Below are 11235 nucleotides of genomic sequence, written 5' to 3' on the forward strand. Positions count from 1 at the left end.
AAAAGACCTTTAAGGTTAGAAATTTGAATTCTTATAATTATTTAAATTAATCTATTCGTACAATTCTACTAAATTACTATAAATTTTAGATTAAAATGCTTGTCAAAATTAATTTCATTTGATATAGTCGTATATAATTGCGAGTAAAAAGCATTTAAACATTCTAAACAAACTTTACTATAAACGCTTAATCTTAAATTGTACTAGCAGTATTACAATTGTTTAATGATAGTTGCAGAAAAGTAATATGAATAATTCATTTTATAAGGTTTTTTTTTTGTAAATGCGATTTAATTTACTTTAAGTAAATCATAAAAATTGTAAAAAAATTTCGATGCCAATTTTTAAATCAAAAATTAAGTAATTGATTTGATCATATACTTAAATATAATTTTTTTGTTGATAATTTACATAATTATGAATTATAATTTAAAAAATATAAATTTTGAAATTATAATTTATAATTGAAATTATTTGATAGAAAACTATGAGAATAAATAAAAATTGCATTGTGTTGTTTTGCAATTTTTAATTTTAGTGTTGGAAATCACTAAGAATTAATGATCTTATTGTTGATGCTATATAATTTTAAACAATTTTCAATAATTATGTGTCAAATTGCTATATAATTTTATGATTGTTTGAAAATTTTTAATTGAAAAAGTATTTAGTTTGGTTTTAGCATATTAAACATTGTAATTACTTTTTTATATGTAATTATATACAGTAGTCATAATTATGAATTATGATAGTGTATTAAATGAATATTTTTAAAAATTTATTCTTGAAATAAATGTGTAATTACCATTCTTTTTGCAAAATTGAGAAAAAATTATTTATAAGATATAAAGATATAGATATATTTTTGTAAAGTGTCGAATTCTGATTCAATTTGGTAACATTTCTTAATCTGCCATCGCAATTAACTCGTATAGTCCTATTTTAATTCAGTGCTACCGCAACAAATATGATTGAACAATGAAGTTTTAAGTACTGTCTCAACAAATTTAACCATATTAATTAGGAATTGCTCGCACCTTGGTGGTGAAATCACGTACGAATAGAGTTTATAATAATTGGTTTACTATTTTCGAAAAAATTTAGAACAAAATTCTAGATGACTTCCGAGTGACAATTACTTATACCAAGTGCTGCAGATTAACAAATATTTTCATTATATTAAAAAAGATATATTTAACGGAATATTTAAAAAAGAAGTTCACTGATTGCAGAAAGCAATCGTTATGGCATAAATCTTTAAGGCAAATGTCATGGCATTTTTAAAAGCAATTATGTATTTGTATGGCTATAAAAGAGAAATAATAGCAGTTTTCAAAAATTGTGTCAGACCATATGAAATATGATGTTAATCTCTTATACTTCTATAAACTTTTGAAAGTAATTTAACCATAAATAACACATAATGGTAACACTACGATATACGATATTTAAATGATTAAAAATGATAAAGTTTCGTAATAATTTTAAAATTATGAATAAGATTTCACAATATTGGGTTTTTCTGTCATTTATATTCAATATTTGTACGCTCACCAAGAAATTTCATAAGATCAAATTTCTACATACATATACGCTATAACATATATTATATACCTAATATATACTAATTTAAAATAAGTGCCGCTTAATTTTAATTATCTAATCTAATCTTTTTCTTTTAAGCAAAATTATCAATTTACTACGAATATTATACACTATCGCACATACATTTCAAAAACGTATAAGATACTAAAATTTTTATTTGTAAGTAGGTACAAGATCATATATCGCTATTTAATCATATCGAATGTGATTTTGAGTACCTTTGTAGGAAATACTAAAAAGTATAACTAAGTATAATTTTTTTTTATAGATTATTATAGAAATTATGAATAGTAGTTTGTTGATTAGCATGATTTGTATAATATAAAGAATTATTACTTGTAATTATATATACAAAAATGTTTTATTAGAGAATAATTATATAGATATACTTAATGATACTCAAATTAAGAATTCCAAAAGGTTATAGTTTTTGAAAAATGTGCTTTTTTATAGTTTGATTAAATATTAATTATTTTAATTCAATATCATTTGATTAAATAAAATTTACGTAATAACGTATAAGAATATTTTTCATTTTAAATAACAATTTTATAATAAACTTAGATTAACAAATTTTTTGTGGTTCAGTTGTATTTTTAGTAATTTAGATGTTAGAACATTCAAACTGTCATAGAGCATCTAATAAAATGCTGATCTAACTTCAACTTGATAGTTGTCTGGCAAAAATTTGACAAATATTTTACCGTGCGTAAGCACTTTGCACTGTAATGAAAAATTTGTATTAGTCACTGCGGAGAAAACAAATGAGAATTCAAATAGGAAGAAAAGGCATGATAAAATACCAAGTCCCTTCATGAAATAAAAAATAGAGGCTAGTTTAAAAATATAAATAATCACTTCAGTGTTTCAGTTATGTCATGTTTGGTATTCGGGCTATCAGATGTGTAATTAGAATTTTTGTATTTTATATTGTAACACAATAGCAGAAATGAATTTTTTAAAATTTATTATAAAAGGTATTATTTTAAAAATTTTATTTATTAAATATTCAACAACAAGCATAATTAGAAATTTTCTAAAACTTAAGATTTATTTAAGCAAAAATGAATTCAAAATTCGGTATATCTTCAAGTTATATCAAATTATTAAAATTAATTTGTATATATGTGTGTATTAATCATGATTAACAAAATTTCTACTTTAAATTCTTTAACTTCAACCTATACAGCTATAGTCAATTAAATATTTTTAAACATAAATTATTCTCGTATACAATAATATCGCGATACTATTTTTATAAACTTCTCAAATTTTGTATATTAATTATTTTATACTCAAATTTATATTTATATATGTATATTAAATTATTAAGAAAACAATATTCATTCAAAAAGCAAAAATTCCATTAAAAAAATTTTGTTTTTTTTTTTGATAATTTCAATTCAATAAATCCATTTAGCAACATAAGACTATGGATGTCTAACTTTTTTACTCTACTTTTTGAAGATAACAAAGTATTTCCTATCTTTATATTCATACTTAAATAATATAAATATTTGTGTATTGTATACATATTATATATACTTATTATTATACATATAGGAATTTATATAGAATTCGCAAAATATTTATTTTTTATATTGTGTATTTAATTAAGAATATACGTTCTATACAGGTAATGTATCGTACAGACTATGACGTATAATAAGTAATAACTCTACGGACGTTTTCAAATTGCTATTCAATTATGATTAAATTCTTTGTGTTCGAAATTCTTCTTTTTCGATTGTTCGAATTTCTATTCGAAAAAATTTTTTTAGAGAGATTCAAATATAGTAACTAGTATTATTTTAATTTTTACGAATAATTTTTATATTAATTTAGAATTTATTGCATATTATTTTAGTATTTTTTTCATATTTATAAATTTTAGTATTTATTCAATTATCTCACTCTCTATATACGAATTTGATATCAATTAAATATTTAATTTAATGTTATTTCAAGTAAAGCACGATTAAATTGATAAGAAAATTATTTTTAATATAATAATAATAATTATGTATTTTGAGGTTAGAAATGAATACCCTTACAATTTTAAATTTCAATTATATATTTGTTATGTACATATATTTTAGTATTTAATTGCAAAACAATTAAAAGTTACTTTATGTATGACGAATAAAAATTTTTTTATAATTTTAAACGCATTCCACACTTTAAATAAAAAATTAGCAAATTATTCCGCTCTTTATTTTTTAATTTGATTTTATTAAATTACACACGCTTAATATTTCAATAATGAAAATTAATTACTTTTTAAATACTCTGAAAGCACATAGAAATTTTTTTTTATTTTACTATTATCTCGTACTTATTAAGACGATGGTTAGAATCAAACTAATTTTTAATTTATTTTTAAGTTCCCTTTTTAATTTAGCAAAAAAAAAAAAAAAACAAGAAAAAAAAAGAGAGACAATAAAAAAACAAAAACAAAAAATAATTTTTTTTTAAAGGTATAATTATTAAAATGCGTTTATTTTATTGTATGTGTGTTATTTTACAGGGTGAATTAGAATATTTTTTGCTGAAACCATAAATTTAAAGTTATCTTAAGTGTTAACCTGAAATGAATATGTCAAGAGCACGTCTAAGCTTAAAGAAGACATAAAATTTGACATATTTTGTATGTAATTTTGTCATATACTGACAGAAGTAGATGCGTCTTTATTGTTAAAAAATTTTAAGATCAGCTTGATACAAATATATTTCTTTACTATAAATGAAATCGTATTGACGTGTATTGAACTCTTCATACAAAAAACTTGATCAACTCATCTATTTTTTGAACGAGTTCATTTTTGTTGAATACATTTATTTCTTTGTACATCAGTATGTTTGGTGTACATCTCGCCATGTTCTTTCTGATTAGCATTATAAGTTGTAAACGGAAAAATAACGATTTTCCGCTTTTCCGATTAAAATTTCTCTTTTTATTTTGTTCAGTCCGGTAATATGCATAAACAACTCTCTCTGACAACAACATTTTTATTTCTAACATATTTAAAAACTTATCTTGAGAATTTGAAAGTTTTAATACTTGTAATTGAATAATTTGTTTTTTCTAATATGGAATTGAAGGATTCATAAAAATCATAGATTAACTTTGGTCCAGAAAAATTTTAAATTTGTTCTATTTTGAGAATTTTAAGTGATAGGAAGATTAACATTAATCTTAAAATGTATATGACATTAAAGGTTTCCTCGTATATGAATTTTATTTAATTAACATTTGAGTTTGTTACAAAATTTAGTTAAGATCTTAAAATAAGAATATTCTAATTGAAATCTTGAATTTAGATAATTTATATGCATACATTAAAATGAAGAAAATTTGTTTAATTTTACTAGGAAAAATTGTATGAAAAATTGATAATTTAATTCTAATAATTTTTTACAGATATTTTTCAAGAATAAATTAATTAATTTAGTTTTGTATATGCACTATACTTTTTAAAGAAATTTAATTTATTATTTCAACATTCCTTTAATTGAATCATATATAAATAAAATTTTATTAAAATTAACAATGTTCTAATTTTTGTAATAAATAGTCGTACCTATGAATTTATGTGATATTTAATTAAAACTATAAATATTGCTTTGATTTAATTTTGAAAGTTATCTTAAGCTTCCAATGATTTATAAATCATATAATACAGGGTGTTCATTTTATTTAAAACTATATTTTGGAACATTGATTCTCAAATTTAATTGAAATTTTCTACAATTTAATTAACATTCTGTAAAAATTTGGTTAAATTATCGCAATTAAATTGTAAGTCGCATAGTATAAAATCGTATAGATTTTTGTGATAATTTTAATAATTTATTTGATCAAAAATTTGATTTAATTTCTAATATTTTAGAGATTATGACTAAATGTGTTATAAAAACATAAATCTTATGAGAATGCGTATAAGAATTAAGTGGCAATTCTCACGTGTCTCTTGAATATCGACATTATTAATTAAAGATGTTACATACGGAGATGAGAACACTTTTAGCTTCTCTGGAAAAGTTTTCAATGCACTTTGTCGGTGATTTAATGTCATTGATTTGCCAGAAGGAAAGGGTTTTCTGAAGCAATCACGGTTTCATAGTAGTAATACTGCGATAAATCGAGTGTCAGCAAAATAAGCGAATTCATCGAGAAGTTTTTTTTGAGGCAAATCATTAATTTATTTGGAACTACAATTGATCCTCTGCTTGAATCGCAATACATTATAGTGAGCATAAAATACCCTATAGTTTTTCAATTTAGAAAAAAAGTTTAACCCTCTTAATGGAAATTTCTTCATGCAACTGCAGAACAGATGGATGACGTAATCAAAGGAACGAGTTAAAGGCAGAAAAATTAATTAAAAAATTTTTCTCCTCGAACTGGACTCGAACCAGTGACCTACCGCTTTCTAGGCGGACGCTCTACCAACTGAGCTACAGAGGCATGAAGAAATTGCCGACGAAATGTTCTCTACATTGCTTATACTGTAATTCACATGATTACTAAGTATTTGTTTTGTTTACATTGATTGCTACATACAATCTACTATTGAAACACACAATAACAAGAACATATATATTTATAGGATTGTGCCTATTGCACTAATTAAATTATGAATTTTACTATACAACATCATAGTTGCGAAATTAATAAGAATGTGCTTATTACACTAATAATTTAACTTAATGGAAATTTCTTCATGCAACTGCAGAACAGATGGAGTGTAATAAGCACATTCTTATTAATTTCGCAACTATGATGTTGTATAGTAAAATTCATAATTTAACCCTCTATTATTTCTTCTCTAATTTTTGTGTTATAAAAAACAATTTACGAGTATGCTCATAATTTTGTATGTACGAGTAACTCTTTAAAATTTCGTAAATCAATCAAATTTTTTTACAATTTTCAATAATTAATAATTAACATTATTTATTAATCACAATGTTATTTTTACTCAGTCATTAAAAAAATCAAGTTGAAAGACCATAGAAAATCATAAAATTTACTGATGAAAACATGATAAGCACCTAAAAATAACGAAATTAAATAAAAATGAAAGTAAAAAGAGAAAAAATAAAATAAATTCGGAGAACCTTGACTTTGAATTAAAAAAAAAAAAACAAAATATTTTTCTAAAATGAAAATGTTATGAAATTTTCTGGCTATTTTTTACTTAAACAAATTTTTTTATACTTTAATTGTTATGTTTTTAAACCTTAAATCGCTTACTGATGAATTATGTACAATTTATACACACAAAACACACATCTTTGTATGTATTTGTAATTGTTTGAGCATCGGTTATTGATTCATAAAATTTTTGGCAAAAATTTTTAGCGGAAAAAAATTCTTTTACCGTAGCTTTTAACTGTTTCGTAAATTTTATTTGATATTTCGAAAAACATAACATTTTTTCTTCTTCATTTATGGTATTATATACAACAAATGCCATTTATAATATTTTTTCAAAAAATTTTGCGTGTTTTAGTTTCACTCTGTAGGTTGATCTGTCCGGGTGTTTATAAAATTTCTGTTTGAAAACTACAAACTTTATGAACAACTGGATGTTTGCTAGAAACTAAGTTTTGCATTACATATTTTCTTTTACATTCATTCTTTCTCTTTCAGGACATAAGGCCTCCACAAAGTCGCTGGAGCTTGACAAATAATATACTTGAATTTTTTGTTTGGCACACATTTTTTACTGTTAACATTAAAGTTATTGAAAAAAAGTCTTTTAAATTTTAAATCTGTATTGTGTAAAGTGTCTCAGTCCTGTAAAGAAAATATAATCGAGTTTTGCACACCTTGTATACAAGTTAAGTGATGCGAATTATATACAGAAAATTTTACATGTATAATTTGTAATACAGCGAGAATTTGTAATACATTTTGTAATACAAAATTTTACATGTATAATTTGTAATTGAATATGATATTAATTTAAACTTGCAGCAGCAGTCATAGCAGTACAAGTTAATTTGACATTGCATATATTTCTTAAACTTTAAATAATCTCTACGATAAATGACTCAATATTTTACGGTATAGCGAATAAATTATTTATCCGGTATAAATATATAAATACATTGACCTTTTCTGTTTACTTTTGGATCTATGTTTGTATATGTATACTAAAATATAAGTACCGTCATTTTGCAAAGTGACAATTTTACATATTATTTAAGTATATAATTTAAGTATTTTGAAAATTATTAAGATTATTATAACCGTTAATTAATGCACGGTTTTTCTTGCACAAAAATAATTAAAAATAAATTTCGTTTTTTTTTTAAAATTTAATAGGAAGTTAATTTTAAATATTAAGCTTTTAGTTTATAACAAGAACAAAGGTAGGGTGTGTGTTAGTAAAACTCTTTTAACAAATTTTTATTTTTTTTTTGTTTTTCAATAAATCATAGGTACAAGGTGATTTTTTTTAAATTATAATAATCAGGATTTCATTTTTATTTATTTATGTCTTCTGTGTTAGTTTTTTTATAAGTTATCATTGAAATATTGTGAATTATAACAACATAGTTACTAAAAATGTATTCAACAGAAGTGATAGACGAAAATATTGGTCAAGGCTAATTGGATTTTCTCCAAGAATAAAAGAAGAAATAAATATAAAAATTCGATTTGAGCAACTTAGAATATGGAAAATTGATAAAATTTTGATAGGCATTAATTCAAATATTCCAATATGTCAAATTTTTCCTGTGTTGGCCTTAAGCATTTTTTTTTTAGCAAACTACATAACGCTCTCATCAAAATATAAATATTCTTTAGGCAAATCTTTAATCTAATATAGGAATTTACAGCATGAACGCAAATGCTAGATCTAAATAGGTTTATAAGAAACTCAAGTGTATTTGAAAGAGTGGTTTGTGTAATTGCATTGAAATGAAGATGCAACGTTACCACAACATTGAAGCAAGTGTGCCTTACGATAGTGGCGTTATCCTAACCCAATCGTCATCAACCGACAAATAAAAAAGTGGTGGTGCCGGAAAAATAATAACTTTTATGCATTAAAGATTCTTTTAACGTAGTACTGAAAAACGCAATACTGTGCAAAAACATAACCTGATAGATATGCAATATATTTTTAACTACGCTCAAAATAGTTCAAACGATCAAACTGCATTACCCATAACAATTTCTCTATGCTGCATATAATTTGTGATGTTTATTAACAATTGATTCCTAACATTTCTTTATGAACATTAATGAAGCGTAGCGTTGAAATAAATGTAATATATTCATACCAATTATATTATAATTACAATAATTTGTAAGTAAATTACAATTGTTAACTGAAATTTTAATTATTAAGAATGTTCGAATTCTTTTAGTGATTTTTTATAAATTTTTGTCTTTCCTCAATTTGAAGCTATATTGTATTCGAATATTGTAATTCAAACAATAGCGTTCATGGTGTATAACACTCTCAATTACACTAGCTTATATGAAGGAACAGTTACACATATTTATTTTAGTAGGTGGCTTTAAAAGAATTTTCATACAAAACAGTGTTCCACTTATACCCAACTACTATAAAGATGTAGTGTGGATTGTTATATAGTTTTTTAAAATTTTATCTAATTATAATTTCTATATTATTTTAATCAAATTTAATAGTATACATATATGTATGTCGAATTGTTATAATTGTACATAAATAATGGAATTGTTATAATTGGCATACAAGTATTTACTTTGAATATTAACAATATTATTTAAATAATATAATAATAGTATAATAATAGCTATCACATAATAAATCAAAAAAAAATATTTAAACTAAATTAGCATGTAAGCAATTATTCAATATATTAATGTGTACTTACTTATATGTTACATATAATATATATAATGTTATTCAATACATATATAATATGTATGTATGATAGCCTTTCTTTAAATATTATAAAATAATCACTTAATTTAAGATTATAAAAAACTATTATAATTATTTCTAGTTTGATAGCTTTCGTAAAAATATTATTGTACAGTATAAATATGCCTAGCATATATATAATATAATTTATATCTGTATTTAAACTTTATATTGGTTTACAATTATAATTGAATTTATGTGGGTATACTTACCAATACATATAAATATATATATTTTTAAAATTTTGACAATAAAATTTATAATAAATTAATTATAGACGTGCAGTACAGAACAGAAAAAACTACATTATTGTGTATTCGGCTTAATGGAATGAAATTTTGAAAAAGGCGATTATTAATTTAAAAAATATTATTAAGTGTGTGTAGGTTTTAATAAATCTTATCTTTAATGTGATTTGAATATTAAGAATTTATTTTGTTTGCAAGTTTTTGTTCCAATAATATTATACGTGAAAAAATTTCAATTTATTACTTACTTGTATTTCATAATTTTATGTTAAAAAAAAAATTAGTATTCAAAAATATTTTTTTATTTACTTTAATTTTGTGACGATATGAAACAAAAGTGTAATAATCGATTAATTTATATTATGTATTTAATTTTTGTATAAAAAGTGGTAAATATTTTATAAGTTTGTTGTTTAGTGGTAAATATGGTAATGTTTACACAACGACTTGGCAAGAGAAATGAATTATGTGTCAAGCATTAATGCAAAAGTTGTCGTGTAAACATTGGTAATGGTGACATAAGAAATAAGGTGCATTTTGTTTATATGTGCTTGTAGAGAATTTTACACAATAATTATAAAGTATTCCAGCAAAACTTGTTTTAAATTCAATTTAAAATACAACTGCAAGAAAATTTGTACTACTTAAATACTTCAGTAATTAATTATATCTGTGATTTTATTTTTCTTTTGAAATTAAATATAAAATGTACTAAAGTGTATAACTCATGCATTTAAGTATGTTGGAGTCGAAAATTGTTGATGATCGGCCATCGGTATTGTTCATTATATAAGACCCATTATTTTTCAAATAGAATTTTGAGTCATTTAATATATTTTTAAGTCTTGAACTAAATTTAAACCCGAAATCCTTACAATTTATAGTTTTGTTAATAAATCTAAATAATTTAAATAAAATATTAGTATATTTAGTAAAAATTATAGAATTTTTGAAAATGCATTTCAATAATTTTGAACTTGAATAGCTTTGAAAGCGAAAAAACAACAGTACCCCTATGACTGCGACAGCGCGTCAATCATTGCAAAAATTTTCTTCAAAATTCATTATATTGTATTTTCTACAAGTAGTTACTTTAAATTTTTTGCAGTAATTGAAATACAAAAACTACTCTTATAATTGTTAAAAATTTTCCGAAACTTTTAAATCTGCCTCGATCTTTTGTTTCCAGTGGCATAAAATTAAAATTGTGAATTTACACCAAATATTTTTGACATGTCCATGTAGTAGTACTAGATTATCAAATTTTCTGTAAATTTGGTTCTAGAATAAAAGAACTCACTTATTAAAAATATACATATTTATTTATTGAATTTACATGCATACATATATTATAAACCCTTACAAAGTGAAAACTAAACATTTTTGGTTTTGGATGATTCTGAGTACACTCTGTTTAGAAACAAGCAGAATTTATGACTAATAAAACAAAT

The sequence above is a fragment of the Condylostylus longicornis genome, unplaced genomic scaffold (genome assembly GCF_029603195.1).
Source record: "Condylostylus longicornis isolate FDR11 unplaced genomic scaffold, ASM2960319v2 ptg000038l, whole genome shotgun sequence".
In the NCBI taxonomy this organism is placed as follows: Eukaryota; Metazoa; Arthropoda; class Insecta; order Diptera; family Dolichopodidae; genus Condylostylus; species Condylostylus longicornis.